At 35.6% G+C, this 22,267-nt stretch overlaps 1 protein-coding gene across 4 annotated transcripts in view; it reads left to right on the forward strand.

Moving 5' to 3' along the window:
• LOC113604776 (uncharacterized) overlaps positions 1 to 22,267 on the forward strand; it is a 591,327-nt gene that overhangs the window by 139,584 nt on the left and 429,476 nt on the right. For all 4 annotated transcript variants that reach the window (XR_003426789.2, XR_008298130.1, XR_008298131.1 and 1 more), the window contains one exon: positions 15,731 to 15,810. The gene's annotated coding sequence lies outside the window, so the exon portion shown is untranslated. The remainder of the gene's footprint in view (positions 1 to 15,730; positions 15,811 to 22,267) is intronic.

Raw genomic sequence — 22,267 nt, forward strand, 5'->3', positions numbered from 1 at the left:
ATAATGGTACAGTGTATAATCAAGTAAGTGAATTTTTATGTATGTAAAGGAGTTTCTGAAAAATTGAGTAGTGGGGAAAATGACATGTTTTGTCATTCTATTGCTTTATCATCTGGTTATTAAGTTAATGAGTTGGACAAATGTAAAATAACATCTGTACTTAAGCTGAGATACATTGTTTAAATAATTAATAGTACAATAATCAGGAAACAATTCAGGTCTATAAAGTTTTTACAATGTTAACCCAGGAAACCCTTTCATTTGTGAAATCTTTTGAGTTGATTTATTGAAATAATCGTCTCCATAGTTATTAACTGCTAAATCATGGTGATTAATTACTATTTACTAAAACTTTAAATAAGAAATAGGATTTATTGAACCCATTTTGAATATATCTAGAGGTAGAAAGGAGTAGTATGTTTCCCAATATAGAAGCTCAGAGAAATTATTCTTCAACGTATTATTCTTCAACGTAGCAAATATGAAACAAATAGAACACTTTATGTCTGATGTTAACTTCAAGTTTTTTAAAAAATACTTCCTAAAAACAAAGAGGAATGAACTTTGAATACCACAGAGCCAAAAGCTAATGAGAGAAAATTGGGATCATGCAGAAAGGTAACTGAACACACTAATTACTTCTTAAAATGATACAAAGGGCAAAATGAAAATCTTCAGCGTGTAGAATAGCAGCACCTCTGCAGCATGGAAAGCACCGTGCAGCCTGAGGGTGGATTGACTCAAAATTCAGGAAGGCATGTCAATGGTGCTTGACTCGTTAAGATGCAGCATTTCATCTGCTTTAGTTTAGATTTAGGGCATTAATACGTGTGTTTTCTGAGAAGTGAGGCCTGTTTGGAATTTAATTAGAGGTGCAGAAACTCTGCCAGGAATATTTAGACCAATTAATGCCGTACATTTAATATGAAAAAAAAATGTTTTTAAAACCATCCATATTTCTTATTTGACAAGAAATGAGACTAGAATGTTACCTCAGCATGCTTTCCCAGAAATAAACACAACTGATGTGAATTCTATACATAATGCTTTTTGAGAAACATGTGCATGTGTTAGAGTAAATTTAGTATATACACATATATACATATATACGTGTGTGTGTGTGTGTGTGTGTGTGTGTGTGTGTTTTGCTTGAATAAATGAGATAAGGGTGCAAACCCCATGTTAATTAGAAAACACTAGCCCTCTGCATTTGAATGGAAATTTGGCCTGGTTCAATGTCAAGGTCATACTGAGAGACCAACACTAACTACATAAAGCCACTTCAGGCTTTGCTGCAAGGCTATTTTATTATTGAAATGAGCAATTCCAAACAAGTTTGGGAGCAGGAATGGAGAAGTTGGGTGAAATAGAAGCAGTTGAGTTGAGGGATGCAGAGGCTGAGTAAAGGATTGAGGTCTTTTTTTTTTTTTTTAAGTTTATTTATTTTGAGAGAGAGCGAGCGCAGGGGAGGGACAGAGAGGGAGAGAGAAAGAGAATCCCAAGTAGGCTTCACGCAGCCAGCATGAAGCCAAACATAGAGCCGGAACTCATCAACTGGGAGATCATGATCTGAGCCGAAATCAAGAGAGGGATGCTTAACTGACTGAACCACCCAGACGCCCTGAGGCCCAAGGTCTTTATGGCCCAGAGTGGGGGGTGGTCCTGGAAGCCTGACACCAGGAAGTCTCTAAGGAAGGGAGAGGCAAAGAGAAGACTGATCTTCTTTCACAATTTTGTGGGTCACTCTGAATTAATTTTTCTTCAAGTAGGAGAAGAACAGTATTTATGGCACACATGGAAGCTTAAGTATGGAGAATGGAGAGCTGACGCAAGGAAACTTTCATACCCTACACAGGCTTGTGGGCTTGGGTGATGGTGATGGTGGGGACCAGTCTTGGAAGACACAGCAATGCTTGGAGTGTTATTCCCTGGACAGCCGGGCAGCTTGTAAAAATTCAGGACCAGAGAAAAGATAAATTGTAATAGAAGATCAGTAATGGGAAATACATAGGCCTAGGATCTGAAAAAATTAATAAAGGTGGCCTGTAAATTTGGCTATATATATATCTTGGTACTTGAAGCAAATAATTTTCATTATCCACAGAGAAGTTATACCAGTTTGTCAGGAGAAGCAAATAATTTTCTTTTGTTGTGTTCTAAAAGAATACAGAATTTTATTATTAGCAGTTTATTATTTTGCATTGTTTTTTGCCCTTCTTTTAAAATGCAAATGCCCAAGGAGAATATATGCCATATAAAATCACTAATACCTGCAAATTACAAATAATTTTCTTAAGTCCTATGGTGGGAGGGTGGGCTTAACTTTGGCAAGGATGATTCATGGAGTCAGTAAAGAATGGCTCAAAATTTAGATTTCCCTTCCCCAACTTATTCATACCAATTCTCTGAGTTCACATTTACCTATGTTGGAAAAGAAATAGAATATACAATTACCTGTATAGAAAATTGCCTAATGATGTTACCGATAACTGGATTACAATTTTAGATATTAGGCATACTGTAACATCTTTGCTGGCTTAATCCATGTGTCCCATGTTGTCAATAAACCCTCACTTTTTTTCAAGGAGCAAATATTGTGGATAATGTTTGAGAACATACTTTCTAACCAGATCATGTTCACTATTAGCTGATTCAGGGAAACCATTTTCTAAGAGAGGTATCCACAAAGCAGCTTCCAATCTGTCCTTAGGCTGATTCAGGGTGAGGGAGTAATTGGCGTTTATTTGAGGTATGTGCCATAATACAGCTGCAGTGAATAATCTTTAGTTTTGATAATGAGTACTCAGTATTTGACATTGCCAGCTCACATCACTCTGTTTTTTTTTTTTTTACGTTCTTTCCTCATGTTTATTGCCTCATATTCTTGAAAACATTTCTTGTCCACCTCATTAATATTTTAATCATTAGGGGCAAAGAAAGCATTGTATCTCAGAATATTTCTTCATGTGTGTTGGTTTTCTTTTGTTTTTTAATAATTAATGTGCAAATGAAGAATAAATTGCATTTAAAAAGTCAGATAAACTCCACAACTCAATAGCAAATTAAAGGGTGAGTTGAGAGATAATGAACTCTGAAAACACCAAAACCATGAATCAAAATAGAATCCATATTCATTTTTAGCTGTAAATATTGCTTTTGTAATTAATTTTTAACACTGGAGTCATGATATATATAAAAGAAGGGAAATGGCAGCTTTAATTGGCTGTGAATTTTGTATACTTTTTTTTTTTCTCTCTTGAAGTGGGTTATGAAATGATTGAATATATAGCTTTTACTGTGATATCAAAAGACAAAATTGCTAGTTCCTCCCTAAGATGCCCAAATATTCCAAAAGTACTTGAAGCTTATCAGTGTGTTTCTTCCATCTGGTCTTTGTGAGGGGGGCATTTAATATCCCTGAGAAGCCTTGAAGATGCTCATCAATTTATCTCTATTTTATCCTCTGCTCAAAGATCCTTTGTTGTGACCATCCTTTAGTTAAAGAAGAGAAGATGGGGTTTCTTATTTTACTCAGTCAATGGGGAAGTACCTGCCGGGTAACAAATCTTCTCTTTCACTATTGAACACAATCTTTTGCTTTCCTGTATTTTCTGTCCTCACAGTCTGAAGTATGAGATGTTTTATCTAGGACACAGCAGTAAGAAGGAGCTTCTAATAGTCTACTGGACAGGACAATGATTTAATTTGTGTTAATTTTTCCAGCTCTCATCTTGGGAACTCGAAAACCAAAGACTCAATCTCTCAAATTTGGATTGGAAATACTGCATGTGCACAAAATAAAAATCTAAAAATCTTTATCCAAAGTAATTGCAAAAATAAAAAAAGGGGAGAGAGAGCACTGAATACATGGAATGGAAAGATCTAGAAGCCTATCACATGAGGAGAAATGATATTATGGGGTGCCAATATGATATTCACTTTAGTTAATAAAGAAGAAACTAAAATTTCATTTTATATGCTTCAAAGAGACTCATCCCTCTCAGATGAATGTATTTCGGTATGCAAGTCAGCCAAAGGACTTATTGATTGTATTTGCTTAGAATAGATAACAAAATATTAGCTATCTGTTCTCTGTATCATTTTCTAGGCAGAAAATTTCCACTGATATGTTGTCAATTATGTAATATATGACAACAGGGTTTTCCTCTTACTAAAAAGTCCCCAGCATGAGTATCTATTGTTTCTGTACTTTAATATGAAATTAAATGTAATATTTTTATAGCTAATTTAAATAAATTCCTACATTTGGTAGCAACTGCTAATATTAGTAATTGACTGAAAAAACTTGAGCTTATATTCTAATGTAAAAATATATGTAAGTCAAGCTTTAACCTGGTAGGTTTAATAAACTCTCATTTATGATTATAACATTCAACGTCAATTTAAAATAGACATTATTTATTTATTTATTTATTCATTCATTCGTTCATTCATTCATTTATTTATTTATTTTCAGTAGGAGATTGTTTTAGGTTCCAGTATATTTTTGGTAACTACATGGATATTTAAAAAATGTTTTTTTTATTTGTTTCTTTTCTTCCTGAATGGTAAAATATTCTTGAAAGTTTTCTGAATATTATTTATGGAGAAAATATACTCCTCAAGTTTCCTCTATGCAGATATGAATTATAATGTTTATCCTCAATTCATTCTCAACTGGAAAAGAGAAAGTCACACAGACAAATGCACAAGAAACAGAAGGCTGCTTTTTTTTCCCCTCAAGACTGTAAAGGATTTCTGTCAGATAGTAAAAACCTGAAGTTAGAATTTATTGGACCAGGGGATGGAGGGCAATCTGTGGTTATGTTGGGATTTTCACAATTTTTCTATTTAAAAATTTACCACAGATTTTATGTGGCATTTATAAAGGAAAATATCATCCTCACTGTATGAAGTCATGAATACTATTTTATAGAGTGTTTTAGGGGGAATCGTGGCTTGAATTTTGAATTAATGCAGAAAAACTAAGGAAACTAAGGAAACCAACATAAAACAGTCTTATATTTATACAGACTTATTTAGTCAAAATGTGGCATTTATCTGAGGTAATATTTACCCAGCACAAGCAGTCCGAAGAAAATTTCTTTTCCGTAGGATCGTCATAAAATAGTGTCCTAAGAGACAACTATTAAGCCATGTATAAGTGCTGTTTACTTTTAACTTTCTTCCTTACTAACCCACTCCTTAGCACTGCTTGTACTCCAGAGAAGGTCAGAAAATATTTTGCTCTATTTTCACTTAGATTATTATAAGCAATATATTTATGGAAGTGAGTAATTCATTTTTTTAACTCTTCTTAGTATGCAATTCTGGTCATTATTTTCTTTCAGGAACTTAGAAAGTTGTTACATAAGTCCACTAAATAATAATCTACTCTTTATTAGCTATTTGAGAGTTAGAAAAAATGGCCAGAATGTTATTAATGACCTTAAGACTAGTGAAAGAGTTTACGTACATGAAATACATATAAAAATTCCAAAAGCTGAAATGCCAGAAAAGCATATGTTGTATGTCCCACAAAAGCTATGTGTCACACTGGAAACCTTAAAGTTCAGAGGCAATATAAAAAATCAGGTGAAATGATATTTGCTAGGGTGGATATAGATTTTTAACATGATAAAATGACACAGGCCAATAGAAAATTGGTCAAATGCAGTTTTTATGGTGATCCAACAGCAGCAGTCATAAAAACACGTGCATTTTCTAAATGAATGTCTTTTTAAAGGAAAATAGTGGAAATAGATAAGTGGAAATCACAGGCATGTAACACAGAACTTCTCTTATGCTCAGAAATTATCTGTATTGTATTACTGAAACTAGTGCATAATTATTATATAAGTAATTCTATAAAATTATTTTCATTATTTATTTTATATGCAACATTTTGGTTTACACAAATTCCTCAAAACAGCCACTAAAAATGGGGTTGTTGTTGAAAACCACCTACAAGGCAACGTGTACTTAAAAGTACTAAGACTGTTTAAAATGATAAAGTGTCTAAAATGATAAAGATTTTTGTTTTACAACACAAAACATTGAAACTGTAGGTTAAGACATCCGTCTCAGTTCCATGCAGGAGACTGATTTAGTTTTGAAAGAAATATCATACTCTCTATTTAGCTTAGATATTTAGAAGCTCATAAAATAGAAATGGTTACATTGTCCTTAAGCACTTTTGAAGGATCTTAGGTGAAGAAAAGATTCAGATATTAAGTGAGTAATCAATTAAAATTCAGCAATGTTGCCTAATTTGGCTTTGTTTAAATTCATGGATAGTCTGCTGGCTTTAAAGGTCTTATTATTTTTATGTGCACAGCCAGGCAAACCAAATAAACCAAATGTTGCCTTTTTAAAGTTACTTTAATTACTAGCTAAGAATCATTTGTAATTAGTCGAGTATACAAACAACAATACATGCTCTTGCTTATATAGCAATTACTTGCTTGAAAATAGAGACTTGTAAATTTGAAAAATAATGTGTTTTCTTTAAGAAGAAAATTGTTTTCTTTGGAGTTAACTCACGAGACTTCCTTGTCTATAAATAGTGCAAAAGTAATTTCACCCAACTTCTGACTGAATTAAAATAAATTTTATGTAAATCAGTTTTGAACTAATGAACTGTAGAGCAAGTGCATTTTCAAGTAAGAGCAACTTACGTATTGCTTGTCTAGCATTTTCTTTTGAGAGCATTTTGTTTCTTCCTACTTCCACTCTGTGATTTCTAGAGTGGCCTCATCTTATATAATAAGAAATCCATGTATAAAAATTACCAACTGACACCTAACATAAATTGGAGATAACTTATTTTAAAAGAGATTCTTCACTTTATGTAAATATTCACAACAGAATAACTTTGAATAATAAGATACCCCTGATGTCATTTAAACGCACACATTTTAACTAATACATTTTTTTTTTTTAAGATTGGGAGTTATTTCCAAGATCATCTAGCATAGTACTTTTCAAACTTTAGAGCGTGTACACATCACCTGGGGATATTGTTAAAATGCAGAAGTGTTTCAGTAGTCTGTGATGGGGCCCAGCATCTTGCATTTCTAACATGCTGCTGCCAATCCAAGGAAACATACTTTGAGTTTTAAGGCTCTGAAACATCTTCCTAAGTGCTGTGGTTCTTGGGGCCATCTGATTGCCTTATGAGGTTCTTTATTGCAACAAGATACACACTGCACGACTGCTTTGGCAGATTTTTTTCTACATTAATATTTCCTGAAAGTCTCAGCAGAAGGAAGCTGAGTGTGTTAATAACTGGATTTAAGCTGAATTAGTGTTCATAGACCCAGCCTACTTCTGTCTTTTAAAACATATTTGTCCTGATTTGTGAACTTGGTTAAGACATTTTAAATCTCTGGGTTTTAGTTTTCTCATCTGTGAAATGAAGGTGTACAATAAAAGGCCAAACCTCAAGCAGAAATGCAAAGACATTTACTGTAGGAATAGAAGAATTACTTCCAGCTTTATATTTTATGATTTTATAAATCAAGGGTGGGGTGCTTTTCTTGAAAAAAAAATGAAATTTAGGTCTGGATATTATTAATAAAAAGCAATTAATTGTATTTCGGTTTAAAAACCACTAGGTTGAGCTTGCAGACAGCAGATGAAGAGAAATAATTTGGGAGGTAAAGTACTAAAACTGTATTTTCAAGTGACAATGCTGTCTTAGCTACTCCGTTCCCAAAGTTCTGAGGAGTGGCCACACATATGCTGATTTCCTCTAAACTCACTTACCTCAGGAACAATATATATTCTCTTTGCATGGCCTACTTGAGGAACTAGTTATTTAAAGCTGAAACTTGGTCTCCAAGACCTTTATTTCATTTAATCTTCCCTGATTAATTTACAAAGTGCAGGGGAAGTATCTTAACCCATTAGATACCACATTTCTCTACTCCTCATGTTTTTATTTCTTAAATTTGGCTTAAACAAGAGCGTTAAGTACTTTTATGCTTTATGTAAGATTTATTATATATATTTATTATATTATATAATATATATATTATTATATGCACAGTAGTTGCAAACTTCAGTGACTAAACAAACAAGTGGTGAACACATAAAAAAATGGTGCGAATTATTTGAAATTATAATATTGAGGATTATGTTCATACTTACTATAACTAAAAATAAATTATTCTTCCTTTCCATACCAACTCTATATTGTATCCATATATCTCTGTACCTTCAACGTATCTTTATAAGACATTTCTAAATTATTTAACTCAAGAGCTTCTGAGGACAAATTTTCTGGCTGACTTTTTGTGCAATACATTCTCAGGTGAACAGGGTGGAAGGGAAAAGCATTTGGGAAGGCAAAGTAATCAGTAATGGAAACTAACACCACGTGCTTGTTCCATTTTCTAACTGGCCAGAGCTGATTCATGGACTGTGGATATGCCATTTTTAATGGGTTTAACCTGACAACTAGAGAAGTGCATATAAACAGATTTTCTTGTGTTTTAATAAAAATGAAATAAAAAATTTTTTTAATTTAATTTTTTATTTTTTTTAAATTTACATCCAAATTAGTTAGCATATAGTGCAACAATGATTTCAGGAATAGATTCCTTAATGCCCCTTACCCATTTAGCCCATCCCTCCCTCCCGCAACCCCTCCAGTGACCCTGTTTGTTCTCCATATTTATGAGTCTTTTCTGTTTTGTCTCCCCGCCTGCTTTTACATTATTTGTGTTTCCCTTCCCTTATGTTCATCTGTTTTGTCTCTTAAAGTCCTCATATGAGTGAAGTCATAGGATTTTTGCCTTTCTCTGACTAATTTCACTTAACATAAGCATAATACCCTCCAGTTCCATCCACGTAGTTGCAAATGGCAAGATTTCATTCTTTTTGATTGCCGAGTAATACTCCATTGTGTGTGTATGTATATATATATATATATATATATATATATATATATATATATATATATATACACATACCACATCTTCTTTATCCATTCATCCATTGATGGACATTTGGGTTCTTTCCATACTTTGGCTATTGTTGATAGTGCTGCTATAAACATGGGGGTGCATGTGTCCCTTGGAAACAGCACACCTGTATCCCTTGGATAAATGCCTAGTAGTGCAATTTCTGGGTCATAGGGTAGTTCTATTTTTAGTTTTTTGAGTAACCTCCATACTGTTTTCCAGAATGGCTGCACCAGCTTGCATTCCCAAAAAGGAAATTTTTAATGTTTATATATTTTAAGAGGTGGGGAGGGACAGAGAGAGAAGGAGACACAGAATCCAAAGCAGACTCCAGGCTCCAAGTTGTCAGCACAGAGCCTGATACGGGGCCTGAACTCATGAACAGGGAAATCATGACATGAGCCAAACTCGGACACTCAACAGACTGAGCCACCCAGGTGCTCCAATGAAAAGAATTTAAGATAAATAATTTTTATTTGTTGATTGATTATCTACCTATTTATTTTTAATTTTCTTTTCTTTCTTTTTTAAATAAATGTCTATTCATCTTCGAGTGAGAGAGCATGAGTGGGGGAGGGACAGAGAGAGAGAGAGGGAGAGGGGATATGAAGTGGGCTCTGCACTGACAGCAGTGAGCTCCATGCAAGGCTTGAATGCAGGAACCATGAGGTCATGACCTGAGCTGAAGTCAGGTGATCAACCAACTGAGCCACCCAGGCACCCCTCTCTTTCATTTTTAATTCCAGAATAGTGTTGTATTACCTTCACGTGTGGAATTTTGTGATTCAGCAATTCTATATAAGAGAAGTCATATTTATTTTTTTAATTTTTTAAAAAATGTTTATTTTGGGAGAACAAGTGAGGGAGGGGCAGAGAGAGAGAGGGAGAGAGAGAATCCCAAGCAGGCTCAGCGTTGTCAGTGCAGCGCCTGACGTGGGGCTCAATCCCACGAACCATGAGATTATGACCTGAACTGAAACCAAGAATCCCACACTCACCCGACTAAGCCACACAGTCACCCCAAGAGAAGTCATTTTTATTTATTTATTTATTTATTTATTTATTTATTTATTTTTTATTAAAAAAATGTTTTTTTCAACGTTTATTTATTTTTGGGATAGAGAGAGACAGAGCATGAACGGGGGAGGGGCAGAGAGAGAGGGAGACACAGAATCGGAAACAGGCTCCAGGCTCTGAGCCCTCAGCCCAGAGCCTGACGCGGGGCTCGAACTCACAGACCGCGAGATCGTGACCTGGCTGAAGTCGGACGCTTAACCGACTGCGCCACCCAGGCGCCCCAAGAGAAGTCATTTTTAAAAAGAAAAGTTTGCTCAGGGTGGAAATTCAGGTAGTAGGAACCTGTTTCAACACACTAGTTGTTAAAAAAAATATTCCAAAATACCTCCCTTCTCTCCATTATTTAATGGCCATCTTTTGAGTCCCGACTCCCTTCCTATGTCTCTGGCTGCCTCGGCTTCTTTCCCAGGTCCTAGTTATTTAACTAATATTTTTAAATATATCTTTGAATTTTCTTAATTTAAATAACATCTATCTTCATATTCTAGAAAAAAAGAAACAGAATTTGGGAAGGGACAAGATGGTCAAGTACTTTCAAAGAAGAAAATATAATGCATATATAAAAGCAAATGTAAGTTAGCTGGCTGCATGCATGATAGTGAGGCTTCTTTTTGACCACCACTATCAATGAAAGTACACCACTAGAAAACTGGCAACAGAAATTTCCTTGTGTATCTCAAATAAAAAGCTCTTTGAAATGCAAAGGGAAAGACCTGGAGAAGCTACTCCTCCAACCTTCCAAATCTTTGATGCCCTCTTGAGAGAAGTGATTCTGGGACTGAAGTAATAGCATCATGGTATAGCTTTAAAAAGTTCCTAGAATAATCTTAGTCAAACTTGTCCATTTAAAATGTCAGTTTCAGGATAAGTTAAATTAGAGGTTGCCTACATGATGTTATTTTAAGGGGTGTTTTTCCTTATATCTCCTCAATCAAATGTCATGATCTTTTGAAACTTATTCCTTTTGATTCTTATTTTGTTTTCCTGCTGATTGGAATGTTCAGTGCAAATGCTCCTCAGAACATTAGCAGCTTTGACCCACAGCTCTGGCTCTCAACACTTTCTCCACCTGTTCTGGGGCATTAAGTGAAGAACAGAGTTCTAGTGGACAATGAATTAAGAGAAGGAGCCTTCTTGCTTTAAGACCAATGACATCTGTTTGGAAATGATAGAAAAGGGTGCGTAATTCTGATGGCAAAAGGAGGCATCACCTCTGGTAATATCTGCAAATCCTTGCCTAGTAAAAGAGAAACTCAGCTCAGACAAGTTCAGAGATATCATTCTTGTGGGTATGCTCCTGTCTCAAACTTGAAAAGAGAATTAAAATATAATTATTAGCTTGAAAATTAATTAATGCTGGTAGCTCTTATTAGGCGTAACATGCTCTATATTCCCAAGATTAACAATACTGAGCGATTTTGGAAATGATTTATCTCCAAAATCTCTGTGGCATTTGACAGAGTTGATCACACTATTCATAATGAGAACTTTTTCTCATCTGATTTTTTTTTATATTATCTTGGCTCTCTATCTCTGAATATTAATTTTGTGTTTACCGCTTTGCTGTCTGTCTTTTCTGTGCCCTTTTCTTCTTACAACACCAAATTTCTTTCCTCATACCATCCCCCATACACAATTTGTTTGTATCCAATTCTCACCATTGGAGATTGTAGCAGCTTTTTATTGCTCTTGTAAATCATTCCAGGTTCTACCGCTCTGCTCCCTGACTTTGCTACAAAACTCTAGCTACACATTTCCAGCTGCCTGCTAGACATCATTTGCATGTTCTACAGTTTCCGTCAACTAAAACTTTCTCAAACCAGATTTATCACCTTTCTCCACAAAACAACTCATTGTTCCTAAATTTCCAATTTCTGCCAATTATAATACTTTTCTCCCATTGACTAAACCTGAAAAATAGGGAGTTTTCTTGGAGTCCTTTGTCTCTGTCTAACAGACATCCCCTTCCTTCCAGAATTTTTTAATTCTGCTGAATTGTAGCAGAATGTGCCACCCCAAAATATGGCTCTTTGATGTAAGGATTATTTTGAGTTGATTATTTTTGAGAAAGAGCAGACACACAAGAAGTTCCACAAACAATTTACCCTTCTGTAAGGGAAATTTACATTTATAAGAGAAATCTCCATTTGTAAGGGTATCTCCCTCTCAGTACCAGGAAGAGAAGAATGACTCCAGATCACAAAAACTCTTTTTATCAGTGGAAAGGCCCTGGTTTAAATCTGCATAACAACTAACCCTTGTCACCTTTGTTACTGTGCTTTTCCTGGTAATTTCAATTAACTGGCGTCTGCCACCTCAACCTCCAACATCTTTTTGTCTTTAGCTGAAGATGCTATTTAAGGTCGTGGCTTGGGCCATTCTGAATTTTACTCAGTTCTCCTGGACATCATCTTCCATGTATACAGGAGGCATACACGTTACTAAATTTCTGTTTGTTTTTTTCCTGTAAATCTTTTATTACAAAAAGTCTCAGCCAAGGATAATGATGAAGAGAGAAAAATATGTTTTTTCTCCTTTACACTGCCTATCACTACTTTAGTTCACAGCTTCAGATTCCTTCCCCTCTTGAGTTTAGGTGTTATTTTAAGGTCTGTTTGTACACTCAATTGGCCCACATCAGGAGATTTATTTAGAACCTATTGTTAACCTTAAAATTAAAACAGCCAGTTATTTTGCTAGTAAAACATGGGTTTATTCTGGAATAAAAGAGAATTGCAATCTGGGACAATTATTTGTGGCAAAACTGATGTGGGAAACAAAGGCAAATGAAAAACTAAATTTCCTTATAACTTCCAGCCCATTGACAAGTCCTTGACACAGGCAGAGCGATCTTCACCTGGGAGCTCCATTGCCTCAATGATGACACATTGCTAAGGGGCAAAGAGAATCTTAGCTTAACCTTATCCTGATCCACCAGGATCCTGTAAGTCTACTTTAACATATAAAAATTCCTTTGGAAACTTCCTTTATTCTACCACCGCCTCCCCCCATGCCCCCCCCCCGCCCCCCGCTTTCCCCCAAGATGTATTTTGGCACCATACTCCAAGCTTATGGCCCCCTGATATACATCTGAAGGGTCTCATGACTAAGTGTTTACTATACAGTAATAAATGACCTTTTCTTAACAGCAACTAGCCCCTCAAGGTCTTGGAAACCTTGTTTCTGAAATACCGTAGAAATTTACACTATCTCTAACCCTCTCCCAACCTGAAAGTATATAATCAGTCACTCATCACAATCCCAGTGCTGCTCTTTCTGCCCATGGTCCTGTCCCCATGCTTTAATAAAACCATCTTTTTGCACTGAAGATGTCTCAAGAATTCTTTCTTGGCCATTGGCTCTGAACCCCAACACTCTAAACCACATAAAAAATCATAGGCAAGCTCAGGGAACAGAGAAGAAGTACACTTTTTTTTTTTAAGAGAAAAGGGGTAAATTGGGAAGGCAGTTATGATCTAAAAGTCCATTGGAGTAAACTGTCCATTTGGAGTAAAAGTCCATTTGGAGTAAAAGTCCATTTGGAGTAAACCAAAGTATGGTGGCTTTTCATTGGATGAGCTATTTGGTGGTGAGGAGAAGAGAAAGGAAGTATCTTTTCTTCTGGCTAGAGTTGTATAGGAGTATCAACGTGCAAGGCCAAGTCCATGTAAGGTGAAATGTGTCTCTTCATGTTGGGTTTGCAATTGACTACAAGTGGTAAGGTGGAGAGCTCCTCCTGCTGAAACTTCCTGACTCTATTTTAGTGGGGTTTCTCAATTAATAATTTTCACACTATATAGTAAGAATTACAACTTCCTGCTTCTTAAGTCTGAGACACAATAGGATAGTATTTTAGGCCTAGAAGGTGCTTAGTAGATATTTGTTTAATTAATTATTTTATTATTATGAACTCCATATTATAGAATTAATAAAAAAGTAAAACATGAAAATAATGCCCAAACTTGGTCATGAAAACAAAACATCAGAACAAAGCAAATATGAGTTTACTGGTTTGATTTGGGAGAGAGCCTTTGCTAGTCAATGTAAGTTCAAATTTACATTGGAATTTCTTTAAATTACTTGCCTACTGTGTGACAAATCCTGTCTCACAAGATTGACTTTAATAATTTAAATGTTTCTTTGGATTTTAGACTTGAAAGCTAAGTGTATGTGGGTGGAAAAGGATGATTCTGACTTGAATTGGTAGGATTAAGAAACAACCCAGCTGAGTAAGCTTTTGTGGCTCCAATTCACTTAAAATGCAAAGGGTAGATAGTTGTATAACTAATGCTAGAGAAAGAGAATAATGTTAAATATAGGAGAGGGATTTAGACTACTAAATAGCACCTTGCTTTTAGGCAGTCAAAAATAATTTCACTTTTCTTCTAAGCAAGAATTGGAAATGGCATTAGCTTTAAAGTAGCCAGTAAAACTAGTACAATGATCAAGTATCTTTATTCTCCATCTAAATAAAAATCATATGACAAACTGGGATGGAAAAAAATGGATGGAAAGGCTTTGGGTTTTCAAATTGCCAAGACATGGGCTTCTTAATATTCTGGTCAGCTTTTGCATCTGGCAATAGTTTACTGTCAGCCCCTGTCTTCCCCAGTATTGATCCTCTAAAGTCAGAGAGTTCCAACATTTTTAGGTCCAGCGTTATCCAGTTATGGAGCCAATTCGAGACCAGGCTGGCTGAACATTGATAGCTTGTAATCATCCATAGGAGGGAATTACTGAAGCCCAGTCTGTCTTGTGTCCTTTTCCTAATCAATATCTCTTCCCAGTCTTCATTTTTCTTCCTATCCAGCTTAGGTTCCATGTATTAATAATTGTTTAAAATATTTTTTCTGCCTCTTGGCTAAATGGAGATGGAGAGTAGAATCAAGTTTGATTAGAGAAAAATAGAATGTTCTATTATTCTTCACAAATAACATACCTACACCAATTTTAATACCTCTCTGAAAATAGCAAAATTGCTTTGCCAACACATCTTTCTGGCAAAACACCTACTCTGCATCAACCTAAATACTGGCTTTTGTTAAGCATGCACATGAGCAAATGAGCACTACTAAAGAATATCATGAACTCAGCAGATTGCTTCCCACATAAATTCATTAGTTCCTTACTTAGACTCCAACACTGCCTAGTGAGTCTGCTATATTTTACTGGTCAATTTTTCCACTCAGTACAGAAATGATTTCAAAACTTTCTACACTCCTTAAACTTCTGGATGCAACTTTGTTACGTTTCTTCACAGAGTATACAGAAATCAGTAGATGAATTTCCTCACCTTTCATCATTAAATCTATGGACTTACCGACACGTTGATGCTTCTGTTTTCCTCCTCTGTTCATGGTCTCCTTTACAGAGGATGAATTGTCCTTCCTAGCTCAGGTTCAGTCCTTCCACCTCTTGGTTTTTAATCATATTCCTTCTACCTTTTGTATTAGAGTTCTGATACATATATACATAAAAGGAGATTTATTATAAGGCATTGGCTCACTCTTCCCTCTCTACTTGATCCTTCCCATGTTCATTTAGATGGGTTTAAGAGTTTCTGATTTTAAAATAGCAATGACAATAATATTTAAGATTTAAATTTTCTTTCTTTCTCTCTTTCTCTTTCTTTCTTTCTTTCTTTCTTTCTTTCTTTCTTTCTTTCTTTCTTTCTTTCTTTCTTTCAGTAATCTCTATATCCAACATGGGGCTTGAACTCACAACTCCAAGATCAAGCATTGTGTGCTCCACCAACTGAGCCAGCTAGGTGAGCCTAAATTTTCTTTCTTTTCTTTTTTGTTATCTTTTTTACCTTTTGTGTTCTCAGACGTGAACTCAAATTTTCTTTTAGGTCATCAGATATTCATCCCACACCCATTTTATTCCTAATTCCTTAAACAGCAGAACTAGTAGTTACTTAATCAATGAGTGAATTAAACTGGAAATTTACTCTATGTGCATATTTGGAAACATCGTGCCTGAAAAAAATGGTCATATATTATAGTACTAGAATTAAATATTCATTGAGTAAGTACCTATTACCTGCTAGGTATTATTAGTGCTGGAGATACACTGTTGAATAAAACAGGCAAGGTCTCTGTCCTTATAAACTTAAATTCTCTGGAGTAAGTGGAGGGAGGGAGAAAAACCCCAGTAAATACTATGTACCTACCTGCATGAATACATTGAAAAATAGATGTGTGAAAAAATAATTGAATAAGAAATCATTATATCATGAGAGTGCTGTGCAGAGAATTAAAACAACAGTAATGTGCTAGAGATTGCTTTGGCAGCCACTTTAGCCTAGGTTATTGGGTGTACCTATTTGAAGGTGACATTTAAGTTGGAATCTAAATGGATGAGCAGATAAAGAGTATTTGAGGCATATATAACAACTTTGGTAAACAAATTGCATCTTAGAAACAGAAAGAAGACCAGAGTGGTCAAAATGTGGTGTGCAAAAAAGTGGTATGATTGAGATCAGAAATACAGGCAGATCCCTAAGACTTTCTAAGTTGTGGAAGGAATTTAGCTTTTCTCCCAAGTATGATGAAAAACCACTAGGGGATTTTAAGGAGGGTACAGGGGCAATCTGATGTGTGTTTTAGAATGATTGCTCCAGTTGCTGTGTGAAGAATGGGGTTTAGTGGTGCCAGAGTGGAAGTAGGGGCTCAGTAAAATTACTGGAATAGTTTGGGCAAGACACGATGTCCACTGTGATCAGTGCTAATAGTAGAGATAGAAAGAAGTAGACCCAGTGAACCTACTGGGTCAAGGGGCATGGGGTTTTTCAATTTTGCGACTTCCTCCAAAGAAATTTAGTAATTTATACTCCTCACGTGGTGTGTGAGAATGTATTATAATAATGTAAAGCTGGACAATGTTTAAAGATCCAATTCAGTGGGTGTTTAAATCCAATGTTTAAAGAAACAATTCAGTTTCACATAAGATAAAAACAAGACCCACTGATCTTACATACATTAGTTCACAATGACATGTTTCTGTCCTAGGAAGGAACCTTAGGCATCTGCCAAGTTCTGGTGAGCTATCATGTTTCCCAATGTTCCTCAGCATTTCTCTTCTCTGTGCTGTATGTTCTTTTGTCTGGCACTTCTCCGCAGCGCCTCTCCATGTTATGTGTGCATGTGTACGTATTGTTTCTTCTTTTAGATGATGAACTCTGAGGGCAGGTAGAATCTGTCAACCTATGTTACGGTGCTCAGCAAGACTGGTGCTTAAGAATTACCCATGATCACATGAGCAAACCACGGAAAAAAGAAACTGATCATTCGTTACATTTATTTTTATGCTACAGTTTGGTCACTGAGAGTGATGAATCCCAACAGTTCTACCATAGTTACTCAGTATCTATACTCACTTCTCAGATACTATGAGGGAGAGAATCAAAAGAATACCTTCCATCTATATATAGTGGAATACATTTAGAATTCAGATTCAGAAAGGCCTTGGATTCAAGGCCTTTATTGGATTCAAGTTTTGATTTGTTCCTTTCTCATAATGTGACCTTGGGCCTTTGTTGCTTCAGCCATAAACCAGGGTAATAACAGGTACTTATCTTACCTAGGTCGCAAGACTTCATGAGATTCTTCTGAATGTTACATGTGAAAAGAACTTGTGAACTCTAAAGTGCACTTAAGTGCTATTATTAAATAAAAGCTATAGTTGACTGAGCTCTTAACTAGGCTGTAAACACTGTTCTAAAAGTTGCACATGTATTGACTTATTCCTCATGACATTCTTATGAGGCCAGGGCTATTACTGCAGATGAATAAATGGAGGAGAGATTAAATAACTTGTCCAAGGTCACACACCCAATAAATAACAGAGCCAGGGCTTAAGCCCAGATAATTTGAATGTATAGTTCCTGCTTTTAACCACTATGTTCTGTGAGTACTCTGTAAAGTTGATATTATTAAAATATTCAAAGTACACGTATTAATACAAAATATATTCCAGGCATTGTGCTAAACACAGAGGGTACAGTAAGGAAAAGGCAGGGTCAGTCATAGCTATTTATTTATTTATTTATTATTTTAAAAATTTTATTAAAAAAATTTTTTTAATGTTCATTTTTGAAAGAGAGAGAAAGAGGCAGAGTGCTAGCAGGGGAGGGGAATACAGAAGGAGACACAGAATATGAGGCAGACTTCAGGCTCTGAGTTGTCAGCACAGAGCCCAACGGGGGGCTCAGACCCACGAACCATGAGATCATGACTGAGCTGAGGTCGGAGGCTTAACTGACTGAGCCACCCAGGTGCCCCTTAAAATTTTATTTTTAGAGAAAGAGAGAAAGAAAGCCAGTGGGGGAGAGGAGCAGAGGGAGGGAGAGAGAGAGAAAGAGCCAGAGAGAGAGAGAGAGGGAGAGAAAATATTAAGTAGGCTCCACATTCACATGGAACCTGATGTGGGGCTTGACTGCATGACCCTGGGATCACCACCCGAGCTAAAGTCAAGAGTCAGACACTCAACCAATTGAGCCAGCCAGACGCCTCATAGTTTTTTATTGTATTGTATTGTATTGTATTGTATTGTATTGTATTGTATTGTATTTATTTATAAAAACAATGTCATTTTAAAATTTATTTATTTTGAGAGAGAAGGGGAGTGAGAGAGAGAGAAAAAACATGAGTGGGGGAGGGGCTGAGAAAGAGAGAGAGAAAAATCCCAAGTAGGCTGTGTACCATCAGTGCAGGACCCAATGCAGGGCTTGAACTCATGAACTATGAGATCGTGACCTGAGCCAAAACCAAGAGTTGGACACCTAACTAACTGAGCCATCCGGGTGCCCCAGTCATAGCTTTTTAAATATCTGTTCAAGTGAAAAATTGTTTTTCTTTAAAATAAAAGAAAAATACCCTCATGCTTAAACAATTATAATGGCCTTTAATTAGTATGTGTAAATTAATAGATAATGAGTCAACATAATATAGATTAGCACATACTTTTTAATGTAATTATCCTATTGTAAACATTCTTTTTTAACTGGGTCATATTTTTTTTCCAGAAAATAACATTGTCTTTACATTCCAGAGATAAATTTTCTTTCTTTTTTATTTTTTTAGTTAAAAAAATTTTTTTAACGTTTATTTATTTTTGAGAGAGACAGAGAGACAGAGCATGAGTGGGGAGGGGCAGAGAGAGAGGGAGACACAGAATCCAAAGCAGGCTCCAGGCTCTGAGCTGTCAGCACAGAGCCTGACGTGGGGCTCAAACTCACAAACTGAGAAATCATGACCTGAGCCGAAGTTGGACGCTAACCTACTGAGCCACCCAGGTGCCCCAAGATTAATTTTCTTTCAGATAGATAAATGATTTAGTTTTCTTTCCTAGTATTTGTAGATTTTCAAACACATTCAAGACTTTAGTCATGTTTGAAGATCTCAGCTAACGGGATACCACTTTTTCAATTATTATTAAATTATATTCATTTTCAGTTTAGTGTCAGAATGACTTTTACTTAAAGAATGCTTTTATTTGAAGAATTTATTTTACTAAAACAAATATTTGCAGGTGGGTTTACTAAACATCTATTTCTATAACTATAGTACTATGGAAACTGGGTTTTTACAGCTTGATAGAAGATCTCATTTTTGCTGCCTAATGGAAGAACAATTTTTAGAATATTTAAAAGAATTTTCTTCAGTTTATGTCATACAAATTCAATCCTTTCTTGCACAGATTTTTCTGTGACACAACCAATGATTATGCAAGGCCATTTATGTATGTGAATTTCTCAGTGATATTATCAGCCAAAATTGTAGGTTGAGGTCAAGTGATGTCAAGTCATTATTTAAAGAAACAAAGGCAAAAGGAAAAAGACAGATTGTAGAGGAGAAATTTAATACATTTTGGCAACATAAGTAGGAAGGTCAGTAAAGGACATGAAGCTAGAGTGATGTCATTATAATTGGCTGTAGTTCACAAGTGGCAGGGTGGCAGTTAGCCAAAAAGGCACTTTGATGTTGTTTGTTTATATATTGCTATTTAGCTATCCATATCCAGAAGTATGGAGATTACAGCAGATAATTTTATGGTGGATGATGAATATTGTGGTTACTGCCTTATTTTAAATTTTGTTTCTAAAATGCAATGACTATAGCTTATTTAAAGCTTTCATTTTTAAGATGCATTTCCTCTGTACATGCCTGTCTCTAGAATCCTCTACAATCTCGACAGGTCAAACTTCTGCAGAGGTATTTGTTGAAGTGAGATGGATAGAGATTTTGAGTTTGGGCAAGCATTTAGGGAAGATTCCCATGATGTTTTAAAATTATGAAATAATCAGATCTCTGCTGTATTCAGTCCTGGCTTCATGGGTGGTATTTATGCCACACTTATAAAGAGGGAAAAAGGAGTCAGCTGGAAGGATATTTTCCTTTTTCAGTTTCTCATTAGATTGTAATTTTCCCCGTGCACACCATGGTTGCCTAACTCTTACTCCACTGGCTAAATCACAGTATTTAGCAACTGATGGCTTTCTATTGGTTAGAGATATTTATTTATTTTATTTTATTTTATTTTATTTTATTTTATTTTATTTTATTTTATTTTATTTTATTTTATATTATTTTATTTTATTTTAATTTATTTTTTAATTTACATCCAAGTTAGTTAGCTTATAGTGCAATAATGATTTCAGGAAGATATTCCAGTGATCCATCCCCTATGTATAATACCCAGTGCTCATCCCAACAAGTGTCTTTCTTTAATGCCCCTTTCCCATTTAGTCCCTCCCCCAACCCACAACTCCTCCAGCAACCCTCAGTTTGTTCTCTGTATTTAAGAGTCTTTATGTTTTGTCCCCCTTTCTGTTTTTATATTATTTTTGATACCCTTCCCTTATGTTCATCTGTTTTGTATCTTAAAGTCCTCACATGAGTAAAGTCATATGATATTTGTCTTTCTTTGACTGACTAGTTTCGCTTAGCACAATACCCTCTAGATATATCCACATAGTTGCAAATGGTAAGTTTTCATTCTTTTTGATTGCTGAGTAATATCTATATCTCTATCTCTATCTATCTATCTATCTATCTATCTATCTATCTATCTATCTACCATATCTTCTTTATCCATTTATCCATTGATGGACATTTGGGCTCTTTCCATACTTTGGCTATTGTTGATAGTGCTGCTATAAACATTGGGGTGCATGTATCCCTTTGAAACAGCACAACTGTATCCCATGAATAAATGCCTAGTAGTGCAATTGCTGGGTCCTAGGGTAGTTCTATTTTTAGTTTTTTGAGGAACCTCCATACTGTTTTCTAGAGTGGCTGCACCAGCTGGCATTCCCACCAACAATGCAAAAGAGATCCTCTCTGCATCCTCACCATCTGTTGTTGCCTGAGTTGTTAATGTTAGCCATTCTGACAGGTGTGAGGTGGTATCTCATTGCAGTTTTGATTTGAATTTGCCTGATGATAAGTGATGTTGAGCACTTTTTCATGTGTCTATTAGCCATCTGGATGTCTTCTTTGGAGAAGTGTCTATTCATGTTTTTTGCCCATTTCTTCACTGGATTATTTGCTTTTTGTGTATTGAGTTTCGTAAGTTCATTATAAATTTTGGATACTAACCCTTTATCTGATATGTCATTTGCAAATATCTTCTCCCATTCTGTTGGTTGCCTTTTAGTTTTGCTGATTGTTTCCTTTGCTGTGCAGAAGCTTTTTATTTTGATGAGGTCCCAATAGTTCATTTAGTGGTTACAGATTTTAGATGTAATTTTTGTTGCATGCAGATATTTTAAAGGAAAACTGTCAAACAGAAATATAAAGCAAGCCATAAATATGAGTCATATAGGTTATTTTACATTTTTAAGTAGCCATATTGAAAAAATTAAAATTAACTTAATGATATATTTTCTTTAATATATGTCCAAAGTAGTACCATTCTTTTTTGTTGTTGTTTGTTTTGAGAGAGAGGGTGCAAGTGAGCGAGGGGCAGAGAGAGAGAGAGAGACAGAATCCCACAAGGGGCAGAGAGAGAGAAGCAGAGCTCACCCAAAAGAAGGCTCATGCTCACCCAGAGAGGCGCTTGTGCTCACCCAAAGTGGGGCTTGTGCTCACCCGAAGTGGGGCTCGGGCTCACCTGATGTGGGACTCGAACTCACAAACTGTCAGATCATGACCTGAGCTGAAGTCAGATGCTGAACGACTCAGCTACCCAGGCTCCCAGTAGTATTATTTTTCAAAAGTAAT

Source organism: Acinonyx jubatus, chromosome C2, assembly GCF_027475565.1.
Source record: "Acinonyx jubatus isolate Ajub_Pintada_27869175 chromosome C2, VMU_Ajub_asm_v1.0, whole genome shotgun sequence".
NCBI lineage: Eukaryota > Metazoa > Chordata > Mammalia > Carnivora > Felidae > Acinonyx > Acinonyx jubatus.